General features: G+C 40.4%; 1 protein-coding gene across 1 annotated transcript in view; it reads left to right on the top strand.

The window, feature by feature from the left end:
- LOC122812307 (complement C3-like) overlaps positions 1 to 13,266 on the top strand; it is a 2,177,376-nt gene that overhangs the window by 1,632,521 nt on the left and 531,589 nt on the right. The gene's annotated exons all lie outside the window — the stretch shown is intronic.

Here is a 13,266-nt window from a genome sequence, read left to right as displayed (position 1 = left end):
AAATGCCTCTGACAGATCTAAAGTTTTGGGAAGCCAAGTGTTTAAAAAAGATGTAATATTGTTACCTTCTATATTTTCTGGCAGCCCAAAAATCCTTATATTTTTACATCTGGATCTGTTTTCCAAGTCATCTAGTTTGGATTGAAGGTGGGTGTTTTGTTTCAATAAAAATTCAGTGTTCATTTCTTCTTCCTTAATTCTGTTGTCCATATCATTACGTGCCTCTTCTATACCTGTTATCTGGGCTTTCTGATGTTGTAAATCTTGGTGTAGCATATCCATTTGTTTTGTGGTTTTCTCTATAAAGTTGTCAATTTTAACATCCAGTTTATCCATTTTAGTTGTTAGTTGCTGTATAGTTGATAATAATGTCTGAAGCTCTTTCTTAATGCTGGAATCCTGTTAGCCTTGCTGGAACTCATTCTGAACAGAAGTGATGAGAGAAAATTTTCCAAAAGGATTTCTGACAGGAAAGTCAGTTACATTTTCTTTCTTTTTTGAATATTATTATAAGTAATGATAGTTCAAACGTTTTTAGAAAGAAAATTATTCCATTAGTTGAGTTTTGAAGTAATAATTTCCTGTTAATGTAGTTATGTTGGTGGGGCTGAAGTAATCTGCTGCTACCCTGTGTTCATCCTTGGCCACGCCCCGTCTTATGTCTTTTGACTGTAACATTGTCTCACTTCTCACACTATGTTTACAGTAACATACCATCCAGCTGAATGTCACCCACAGATTTCATTTGCCCCTTGATGATCAAACTAAATTGCCGAAAATCTATAACTTCATCTCTTAGGATATTTACTAAACCAACCCTTCAGCATGATAAGCCCTGAACACTGTAATCCTCTGACATAATGAAGTTAGTACACCCTGAGCCATACTGGATACTACTGCCAGCTTCATCATAGTTAATCCTCTGACATCATAAGTTGTTCTAATGCTATTCACACCACATCATCACTAGTATACCATGACCCATACTGAATACTACTGCTAGCTTCATCATGGCTAATCCTCTGACATCATAAGTTGTTCTAATGCTATTCACACTGCATCATCACTAGTATACCATGACCCATACTGAATACTACTGCCAGCTTCATCATAGTTAATCTTCTGACTTCATAAGCTGTTCTAATGCTATTCACACCACATCATCACTAGTATACCATGACCCATACTGGATACTACTGCCAGCTTCATCATAGTTAATCCTCTGACATCATAAGTTGTTCTAATGCTATTCACACCACATCATCACTAGTATACCATGACCCATACTGGATACTACTGCTAGCTTCATCATAGTTAATCTTCTGACTTCATAAGCTGTTCTAATGCTATTCACACCACATCATCACTAGTATACCATGACCCATACTGGATAGTACTGCTAGCTTCATCATAGTTAATCCTCTGACATCATAAGTTGTTCTAATGCTATTCACACCACATCATCACTAGTATACCATGACCCATACTGGATACTACTGCCAGCTTCATCATAGTTAATCCTCTGATATCATAAGTTGCTCTAATACTCTTCACACCACACCATAAGCCTACATAATCCTACCCCAATCTACCTTACCAAACTTTAAGCCGCTTGTGCTACTCTGTGACTCAACCACAAGTACCACAACCCTGCCCTACCACACTGTCAGCCAATGCACCTCTGATCCCCCCATACTGTAAAAACTTAATCCACCCCCATTACACTTGTGTTTCTACTGCAACCCTGTCCTAATAAATTGTCAACCAGCTCATACCTATCTGCCATCTGTCCATCAACCTGCCTGTTTACACTGAATGGTGGCACATATTAACCCACATCTTCCATGCAATTAAACTACCCTCTCTTGAATCCACCATTCTGTCAGCCTGCCCCATGATCCCATCCCACTGACAGTATCCAGCATCAAACCCAGATCAAAATATTATTTGCGTCAGCCTAGTCCAATTTATTGCCATGGTACGGTGAGCCCACACACTCAAAATAGAATACTGGTTCACAATCACCTCACCATAAACCTACCCTGTACAGCATCACGAGCACATCTGTCCCAATACAGCCATTCCGTTATCCTGATAGACCATGCACCCCCCAGAACATGTTCCTCCATGCTACAAACCCACTGAACCCACTGCCACCACATCATATGACTAACATACAATCTGCAGCATTGTGAGTTTACACCAGTCTCAACAATAGTGCACAATCCAGCTGCCAAGCATCAAGTCTGTGTAACCTTTAAACCTACTAAACAGGCAGCATACACTAAATGTAAACATACACAATGAGATCACACTAATCCTAAAGTTGCCACACAATTTTAAAGCAGCCTTAGTCCCACTGCACCATGATCCATCTAAACTGCCCTCACATCATAAGTAGAACACAACCTAAGTCATGCTGTAAGGACAGCACAACCAAACCACACAATATGAGCTTGAACCATCCCTACTTCTACAGCACCATTAGCATGTCTCTTATGGTATGCTCACTTTAACCCAACTCCCATCATCCCTTTTGCCTACATACCATCTCATGATGTGCCCTACCCAATTCCACCACATTGAGTTTATACCTGCCCAGTCCTGCTCCACAGCTATCTTGCACATCAGATGCACTGCAGTGTGAACCCATTCAAACCACAAAGTATGAGCTTTTCCATAATGAATGTATCCCTATCCACCAGTACATAAACATCATTATCCACAAGCAAACAGCCATGATTTAAAATGAATCCTCAGTACTATTCCACAAGGAGCCCTCCAATTCCACTTGTACGCCACTATGTGCTAACTCTAATGCATGGATGTCACACCAACCATAAACTATTCCATCTCCAATCTCACAAAATTAAACGAAAAGTCAACTCATTAGCAATACAATGGTTTTAGACATAATCCAATCATGCCAAAATACTTCCTTGTTTCCAAGCACAATAATATAATTAGTTCAAATAATGTGTCCAATGGAGTAAAGTAAGCACTATATTTGTCTGCTAATATACTGGCTATGCCTATGGGCTTGGAGTATGTAATATTATTATACATGAGTTCAGTGCATTGTTGGACATTATTCCTTGACTTCCTATCATAACCAAAGAAAGATCTGTAGTTTCCGTTCAGATCTGTGATGATGTCAAACTTGTACTCTGCTTTCCATTTCTTACTAGTGTACAGCATTTCCATGTCAGCATGTTTCAGTGTGGTCCAGAGATAAGGGAATGAGGAATTCTTACTATTGTCACACTTTTCCTTCATTTATTACTGTAAGAGTTCCATCAGAATGGATTATTCCTGAATTTATTATATTTAGGATGGATGGGTACTGACCTTTCTATGCAGCTGTTTAGATGCTGGTAAAAGTCAGAAGTGAATGTGGCAGCCCTATTAGCTGGGGCCATATGCAATGGATTGTTGGGAGTTTTGCATAGGTCTTCTAGTTGCTGATGTAGATTTGCCTTGGTGAAGTCCCTGAAGATGGTCTTATTTGGTGTTGGGGTGGTACCACTAGACTGGACAACAAAGATTACTGACCTATGGTCAGATTTAACTAGTGATGATGAGATGTGGGGAGAAATACAGACAGGGTGTAGGATGTTAGGACCAGGGCAAGGGTTTTACAGACTCCAGTAGATAGTTTTACAATTTGCTCTTGTACATTGGCTTTAACAAAGTCTAGAAAATGCTGAACATATCTAACTTTAGAACGGCAAGCATGTCAGTCAATCTCTGGGTAAATAAAATCTCCTAAAAAGAACATATCTAACCCCACTCGATTGTGTTAAGGTAGTTTCCATGATCTTTGGAGGTGTTAATGGGACTCTGTAGCTAGCAATGTCGTAATAGCTGGATTTGCTAAGAGTAACTTGGATCTCCAGGATCTCTAAGTTAGGGAGTTCAGCAATTTGATGTGACATGATGGCATTTATGGCAAATACAAATACCCTACATAATTACTCAATGGCTTAAAGGCATGACTGGTGTTAAACCCAGATATAAAGGGAGTATTTTCAATGCACTGAAATCCTGTCTCAGTAGTTATGTAAATATGAATGCACTTGAGCTGTAGGATGGCTGAAGATCTTTCTATTTAGACTTTTTCCACTGAGTACTGCCACCTTGATGTTATGTTAATTTGAGTTTGTTTGCTATGTAAGAATGCCTATTGGGGGAACTTAGCCTAAAATATAACTATGAGGGCAATAAAAGCTTTGGTCAGCTTGCAGAAACCTGGTATGAGGTGTAAGCCATACTTAATGAAATAGGAAGTCTAATCTGCCATTTCATCCCAGCCAAGCACATGCTGACTCCCCTTCGCATGACTTCAACTAATTAGCCAATTGTTAAAAGCCAATGATCGTGTCATGGTAGTTTCCCATCATGCTTTGTGAAGGCAAGATACTACTCAAGACTTATCTAAACAATCCTGTGTTGGTTTGATTGTGTAGTTGCTTGGTAAGAGAAGATTTATTTTAATTTATATTTTATTTTTACCACTGCTTTTCACTGTTTTGCAAGAAGAAAGAGGTAGGTTGTAGACAAGATTTACCAGAGTGTTGGTTTGTAACTTGTGTAGCTTTACTGTAAAAAAGAGGTACAACTGCAAGCAATAGTGTGAAACGAATTCCAGCTCTTGTGCGACTTTCACAACTTGTGCAGTCAGAGCAACATCTCTGTTCTACTTAATTTAATGTTTAGTTGTATAGTGTTTGTGTGATTTTTCAATTAGAAATGAATTTAAGATCTCTGTGAATTACAGGTTAGTTGATTTTATCCTTTTCTTTTAGAATTCTTTATTTATATTTAGCAGAAAATGGAGGATTCCTTACATGTGTATGCTATTAATGATTGGCAAATGCACAAAGATCTTCTACAGTGTATTAAATGCTATCTGTATTTAAAGGTGGCACCTGATAACACTAGTGATCTGTGTTCCTCATGTCAAAAACTGGATGATTTGCTTACTGTCATTAGTAAATCTAGACGTACTGATGACAAATGCACTTGCACAATTGGCACGGCTTGGAGAACTGTTGGTACATATATTAATGACTGGACTGATGAGATAAATAATGTCAGACAAAGAGCAGATATAACACATTTAGGAAAGGAAGTGTCTATTGTCAGTAAAGATCACTCAGCCCCTACTAAACAAGATAATACCACAGACAACTTTGAATTCTATATAGACATTTTCAGCAATCTGAGGATTCAGAGCATATAAAAGAAAGGAAGAAATTCACAAATAACATGGAAATAAAATAATGTGATTTAATATCTATAAAGCAAAGAGAATACATACTAAAAAGAACACTGCTTTGTTATGTGACACACACATTACAGGGAATGGGGACTACTTGAGTAGACTGAATTTTCCCTTATCGACACGACAACGCTGAAGTGTCAGTAAACTGAAAGTACACACTACTGAACATTTTCACTGGAAAACAAAACAGTTAGCAAACATGATGAACTTTGCCCTTTTCCCCACCATAGTATGATCCCAGAGTTGGTATCTTTAGTAGGGGTGTGGAGGGTACAGCCCTTCCACATTGAGTGGTGTGGGGTCCATAGCCCCCCCCCACCTGGGTGGGTTTAACATAGTGTGGTGTCCGTTTAGGTTTATTGAAGTGTTTCATTTCCCAGTGAAAATTTTCGGTAGTGTTTACTTTTGGTTTCCAGACACTTCGGTATTGTTGTCTTAATCAAAAGAAATTCAAGTAAGTGAAAATTCAGTCTGCTCAAGTAGACCCAGGGAATAATAACATTTTTCCATCAAAAAGCCTTCAGTCTACAGAAAAAGGTATCATCTTTTCAAAAGAGACAGTAGAAAAAAAGAGGCAAGAGGCAGGTGAAAATAAAGAATCAAAGCTGAATGTGGAAGAATTAAAGACATACTGTAAGAAAAAAGAGGAGAAAGGTAGATGTTGACAACATGGCTCAAGCTGTGGATGTACAAAGCAGGCTGGTTGAGAATTATATTCTTACAAATGTAATAAGCAATGAAACAGTGGGGGTATTAGAACTGATGGTGAAGAAGATCACTCTAACAACTGATAGAGCAGATATTACTGAAATAGAAATTGAAGATTCTCCAGATCTGGTTAGAAAAGATATTTTTGTAATTGGACATTCAGTTATTAGAGGAACCGATACTTACATTCGGCGAGAAGATAATGAACATTGAGTAGTGTTATGCTTGTCAGGAGCAAAAATAGAAGATGTGAGACAAGCCTTAGAACACCTTAATGTAAGGAGGTATGTTTGTTTTTTTTTATTCATGTTAGTAAAAATGATCTCTTCTGCAAGGACTCTTTGACTGTTAGTAGGGAACTTATATCCGTCTTAGATAGCATAGCTTGTACTCGTGTTAGGATGTATCTTTCACAAAACAAATATAGAAAGGAGAGTCAGATCACAGTGAATGAAAAGATTTTTGGGGTAAATACCTACAAGAAAAAATGTCCAGTTTTAAAAATGGAAATGTGTAGAGCATCTGAGCCTAGTTTAGAGTATTTGTGTTTAAGCAGGATGGCATGCATTCATCAAGATCAGAGCAGAGATGTTTTGCAGAAGATATTTTGGAATATTTGACAAACACAATGTAGGATTTTTGCCAGGTCGAAAATTTAACAGTTCACAGACAGCAACATTTGATGTGTCTCTGATGGTTGTTAATGCTGGGAGCATTAACAATAGTTTTTTTTTTTTTTTTTGAAAATTTGTTACGTTCCCATAAGATGTATGTTGTTATTTTTTATGAAACATGGTTATAGAACAATGACTGGAAGCCAGTTCTGTCAGGGTATAAATGTTTTATTATAGCAGACATTCTAAAAAAGAACAGGTGGGGGTGCTATGATACAGATTAATGATAGTCATGAGACCTGTGACTGTTGCATGTTCACTCCTCTTCTTCGTCTTTCGGCTTTTCACGGTTAGGGGTCACCACAGCGGATCACCTGTCTGCTCATGATTGGCAGTGGAATTTTATGGTGTTGAGTTGCCAACCTAGTGCCTAACCTTCCACAGAAGGCACACACATGCACACACTCACACCTAGGGCCAATTTAGAGTGTCCAATCTGCCTACAGCATGTCTATGGGATGTAGGAGGAAACCAGAGCAGCTGGAGGAAACCCACACGACCACAGGGAGGACATGCAGACTCTGCACAGAAAGCACCCCAGCCGAGGATCGAACCAGAGAACCTCTTGCTGTGACTGTTACATGTTCATTGATAACACCAATACTATAGACTGTGTAACTGTGATAATAAAGACAACAATGGAAAATATAACAATTGTTGGAGTGTATAGCCCACCAGAGGTAAGTGCTGATGACTTAGAGGAATCAGACATTTCTTGCATTAAACCCAGGAGATAAGAAAAATAGTGTCTGAATAGTGTCTGGGGACTTAAATTTACAGAAACAGACTTGAATAATATTGATTCAACAACATTAGTAAAGAAATCATTTACAAGATGTGTTCAGGAACAATAAACTTCTGACTGTGAAAAAACCTACCAGGGAAAGGAACACACCAGACACTGTTTGTGTTCCTGAATAAATTATTGATACTTAATGTTAAGTTTTACCTCCATTGATGTGCAGTGATCATGGGGTTATAAAGGTTAATGTCTTGCTAGATAATTCTGCCAAACTGAAATCAATTTGGCTCCACAGAAGGGGAGGGGGTGATAAATTGTCCTAGTGACATCAAGGTAACCTCAGGTACTGAAATCAAATTAGATTACATTGAAAAAGACCTCTGCAAACTGGATCCAAATAAAGCACAGGGAGGAGACGGACTTAGTAACAATGAATGAGAACACTTCAGCATGACCATTATATCTGTTATTTACTAGGCTGTGTAAATCTGGAGAGATTCCTCATTACAGTAGATACACACTTGTTAAACCAGCCTTTAAGGGAAAGGGAAGTAGGACAAACCCAGAGTCATACAGATCCATAAGTTTACTTTCATGTTGTAAAAAATTATGGAGAAAATTATATTGGACAAATTATTGTCAGAATTGAAAATGCTGGGACTTGACACCATATATCAGCATACATATGTTGAAAATAGATTTATTACCACCTGTAACATGATGTTCTATAACAATATAATAACAGCTATGAATGAAAAATTGTGCTGTGATGTGATTTATATAGATTTAACTTTAGCATTTAATAGGATCAAACACAAAACACTGATCAATAAATTAGAACAACCAAGAATTGATGTGCTCTTCCATGGCTTACAGACAGGATGTACCAGGTATCATGCAGCATTTGGGCAGGTGAAATTCAAGGTTGTACTCAGGATGTCCCATGGGGCTCTATCCTAGGCTCATACCTGGTTAGATTTTATCTTTCAGTTGTTCTACAGTCTGTATGCAGATGACTTGAAAATGGGTAAACTGATTATATGTGTAACAGATAGGGCATGTCTGCAAAAGAACTTGACTAAATTGTTCATTTGGGCACAGGAGAATAATATGCTGATAAATACATCAAAAACTAAACATATGAGAGTTGGAAGACATAAATTGAACACTGAATGCTTAATAAAGAACATAGTGATTGAAACTGTAGATTAATTTAAGGACCAGGTTATTACAGGTACTTCCAACTTTGAGTTTTTCTAATTGTATCAGCCAATTGGTTAATGCTAGTTATAGAACTACAGGTTGTATAAAAAAGATTTATAAAGTCTAAGAAATCAGAAATTATACAGTCATTGTTTGTTAGTAACATTAGACCCAAAGTTGAGTATGGAATAACAATATGGAAACCTTATAAGAAAACAAGCATGAGTAACCTGGAAAGAGTACAGCAGAAATATCATATAGACATTTAATAGGTTCATAGGTTCATAGGTAGATACTAGGCTATCTGCCCTAGGGCATTTATAAGCCTAGCCAGAGTGTATTTGGCTTCCACCTCCCTATTAGATTAGCCTACTGTGCCTCTGTAAAGTAGGTCACAGAAGGTACCCTTTTAAGATTAGTTTACTGTGCCTCTGTCTAGCAGGGACACAGAAGAGATCCCAGGGGTGAATTTGCGATTTCCGATCCACGCGTCCAGATTTCGCTTGAAGAGGGTCAGCAAGGGGCTATGTCTAACATGAATTGGGATTCTATTCCAGAGTGAGGGGAGCCTCTGGGAAATTAATCTGTCCCTCCAGCATGTCCTATTTATTTTTGTGCTGTGGTTTAGGTCCCTGGAGCGTGTAGCTCTAAGGGACTTGGATTTTTTGAGGTGGAGCATGTCCATTAATTCTGGGTTTGACATGGCTTTGTACGTCAGGCATAGATCGCCTCTGAGTAGGCAGTAAGCAACTGAGTAGAGCTGGAGTTTCTTTAGTCGAGCTGCATAGGACATCTGTTTGTAGCCCATGATCCTCTTGATGAGGTACTTTTGGGGTCTCTCCCGTTGCTGCAGGTGTCAGGTAAGGTAAATCCCAAAAGGGGCATTGTATTCAATTATGGGCCTGATGAGTGACGAGTAGAGGGGCACAATGACCTCTCTTGATCTAGATGCGAACCCTTTTGTGATAAGGTGGGCTATATAGAAGGTCTTTCTAACCACTTTGGCAACGTGATTATCAAAGGAGAGATTACTATCTACATTGGTCCTCAAATCTCTAATTACTTCTTCTGTACTTAATGGATTACCACCTACGTGGTAATTTGTGGGCACCTTGTTTTTCCCAAAGGGGATGACTATGCACTTTTTAGCATTTAGCTTGAGGCCGTGGCTCTGGCACCAAGCATCCGTCTCTGTGAGACCCTTTTGGAGGATGCTTGTGTCAGCTGGAGATTCGATTATGGCCCCCAATTTGCAGTCATCTGCAAACTTTGTCAGCCATAATCCCCCTGTGTTAGCCTGAACCTCAAAGAAGTATATACTGAACAAGACAGGTCCCAGAACTGAGCCCTGTGGGACGCCACTTGTAACTCGTTTGGATTCGGACATGGCACCTGCGATTCTGACCATGTGGGTTCTATCTCTGAGCCAGTTTGCAACCCATCTTGTGATATAGGGGTTGATATTTAAGCTGGTAAGCTTATTTATGATGCCCGAGTGGGGTATTGTGTCGAAGGCTTTTGCGAGGTCCAGGTAGGCTGTGTGGACTACCTTTCCCTCATCTATGGCTTTGGTAACTGTTTCAAAGAAATCAACTAGGTTTAAGAGGCAAGATCTGCCCTTAACAAAGCTGAATTGGGTAGGGTCCAGTGTCTGGAGGCTCCCAATGTCTTTGTTTATGAGTTCCATGATAATACACTCCATAGCTTTACAGACCAGACTAGTCAGGCTTATGGGGAGATAGTTTCCGGGGTCCGTTGTGGCACCACCTTTGTGGAGTGGGACCAATGTAGCTGTACGCCATTCTTTGGGTACATATCCTGTAGTAAGGCTAAGTTTGAACAGTGACTTAATGTGAGGGTTCAGTTCTTCTTGGAGCTCATGTAAGACACACCCTGGGACACTGTCCGGCCCCATAGATGCTGTGTTTTTTGCTTTGGAGAGGGCAGCTTTCACCTGTGCATCTGTGATGTCAGGGAGGTTACATTCAGTTGGGATAGGCATTTGCTGCTTTGGGGGGAAGGGGGGAGAAGTTTGCGCTGAATCTGTCTGCCAGGATGTTGGCTATGTCTGTAGGTTCGGTGTATTTTGTACCATTATGCAACAATTCAGAGTATATCTGGGAGTTTCCGCCCATGTTCCTGACATAACTAAAGAAGGCCTTGTGATTATCTTTAGTGTCTAGGGCAATTTTTCTTTCGAAACTGGCCTTTGATGATTTTATGAGGGATCGAAGTTTCTTGCTAATACTGATCAGAGATGCCTTCCCTTTTTGGGATTTTGCTCTGTCATGTAGTAGCTTACTCCTTCTGTTGTATAGCTTATTTATGGCTGGGGTCCACCAGACCGGTCTCCTGTTTTTGGAGGAGTGAGTCTTGATTTTATTTGGGATAGCACAATCCATGCATTCCTGCAGGTGCTCATAGAATGCATTTGTAAAGGATTCTGCGGATTGGGCTGTATTATCCTCTGGCCCAGGGGCTTTGAAGGATTCCACCTCAGTCTTGAGAAGTGCAAAGTTGGCTTTTGAGAAATTCTTTACAGTGATTTCCTTGGCTGGGGGTGGGGACGAGATATGGATGTCCAGGGAAATTTGTTTATGGTCTGATCTTACCAATGAGGGGTTTACCTCTGGTGTGGAACATAGAGTCCCCATGTTGGTGATGACCAGGTCCAATATGTTGTTCCCTCTTGTGGGAGTGGTGACCAGTTGTTCCATTGTGTTAGAGTTTATAAATTCAAGGAACCATTGGGCAGGAGTGTTTGGGCTTGAGTAGTTTTCCCAGTCAATGTTTGGGTAGTTGAAGTCACCCAATAACATAGTGTTTGGAGAGACCTTCATATTCTCCAGTGTTCTCAGGAATGCCAAGTGGGGTTCCTGTAATAGGGAGGGTGTTCTGTAGCAGGCTACAAACTGAAAGGCAATTTTGCCCACTGTTAGTTGCACATGGATGGTTTCCGATGCTTCGTGCAGTGCCACTAACCTGGAGGTATAGGTATCTTTGATGAATATAGATACTCCCCCTCCTTTTGTGCTTCGGTCCTAGTTTTGGAGCCGAAACGCATGGTATGAGTTATAACTTGGTAGTGCTGGGGTGCTCTCAGGAGCCTTGAACCAGGTTTCTGTTACTGCACAGACATCGATTTTTTCCATACTGAGGAGAGCCTCGAGTGCATACATCTTGAGGTTTAGACTTCTGGCATTGAGTAGAATTACCTTTAGTTTTTTTATCCTTGGGTTGTCTATGGAGGTGGGTTTGTCCTTTGATCCTTGCCTAAAAAAGGCACTATGGAGTTGGCAGGAGCCTTGGCCAGTATATGAAAGCCTAAGGGTGACAGGTGCAAGCCGTTCCTAGTGAAGCAACGTGGCTTGTCGAGCATGTTATCCCAGGCTGACAGACACTGGATACCCTTTGAATGACACCAATACTTTAGCCATTTGTTGAAACTGATAATTTTGTCTTTATACTGTGGCATCATTCTTGGTGAATACAAGATGCTACTCAAGGTCAGGGTCATACCAGCCTGGGCTACATAGTCAGAGAGCTCCTCTATGTCTCTTTTCATGTAGTCCACGGAGGTACGTCTCAGGTCATTCACACCAGCATGGACAATGATGGAGTCATACTTGTACTTGCTTTGGAGTGACCTGAGTGCTTGCGTTATGTGGCGGATCCTGGCACCCGACAGGCAGCTTACAGTGACCTTCTCCTTGTTCAGTCTGGTGAGCGGGATGTCAGTGTGCCGGACAATAGAGTCCCCTATAACAAGTGTATTTGGTGTGTTGTTTGGCCTTAAGGGCTGTGACTGTGAGGCACACTGATTTTGTGAGATATGTGATTTGTGGGTATTGTTGAGGGGTGGCTGTTGCTTGGATATCTGCTTAGGAGGTCTTTGCTGTTTAGGCAGATTTTTATTTAGATCCTCCGAGTATGTTTTTGTGTGTTTATGTGTTGGGTATGCAGATGCAATAGGTCTGTGCGAGGCTGGATTTGTGGTGTGGGTGGTTACCTTTTCCTCCTGACTGACTGTGCCAGTCTTGGGTTGAGAGAGCTCTGCCTCCAGTTTGGCTGTGTAACTGCATCTCTCACATGTATTAGAGTTTGTTGGAAGGAGGAGAGGGTTGTCTGTGTACATAAGGCAATTGTAACATTGCCTCAAAATTCCCAGATTCACCAGCTGGACTGGAGAGTAACCTTGAAACTGACCCTTGGACATACCAGATTAGTATAGGGAGCTGTTTTTTTACTGATCAGATTAGGGAAGGGAACTGATTTTTCACTTGATCAGGAAGGACCAATCGGGAGCCTAATACTTATGAGAAGTCAAGGAGGGTGTAGTGCTTTAGTTAGTTAGTGTTTCCTTATAAGAGCTGAGCAAGTGCAGGGCTTTAGAAAGAGAATAGAATGATTACTTTGAGAGTTTGAACAGTTCTAAGGGAAAAAGTGAAGAGCAGAATTTGTGGAGCCTGGAATAGTTTAAACCTGTTTAGGCAGCGCTGCCCGACGCTGCTCAGTGCGCAAAACTGCACAAAAAGAGAGTTGTAGGGTTTTAAGAGAGAGAGATCAAGGAGTTTAGAATTGACCCAAAATGGCCAATAAAACTACAGCTTCTAGGTAGTAACCACTCCTCCAGGGACAGGCAGGCTGTTCAGTGT

This window comes from Protopterus annectens, chromosome 9.part0 (assembly GCF_019279795.1).
Source record: "Protopterus annectens isolate FY-2018-M chromosome 9.part0, PAN1.0, whole genome shotgun sequence".
Lineage (NCBI taxonomy): Eukaryota > Metazoa > Chordata > Ceratodontiformes > Protopteridae > Protopterus > Protopterus annectens.
This window is presented reverse-complemented; position numbering and strand designations above follow the sequence as displayed.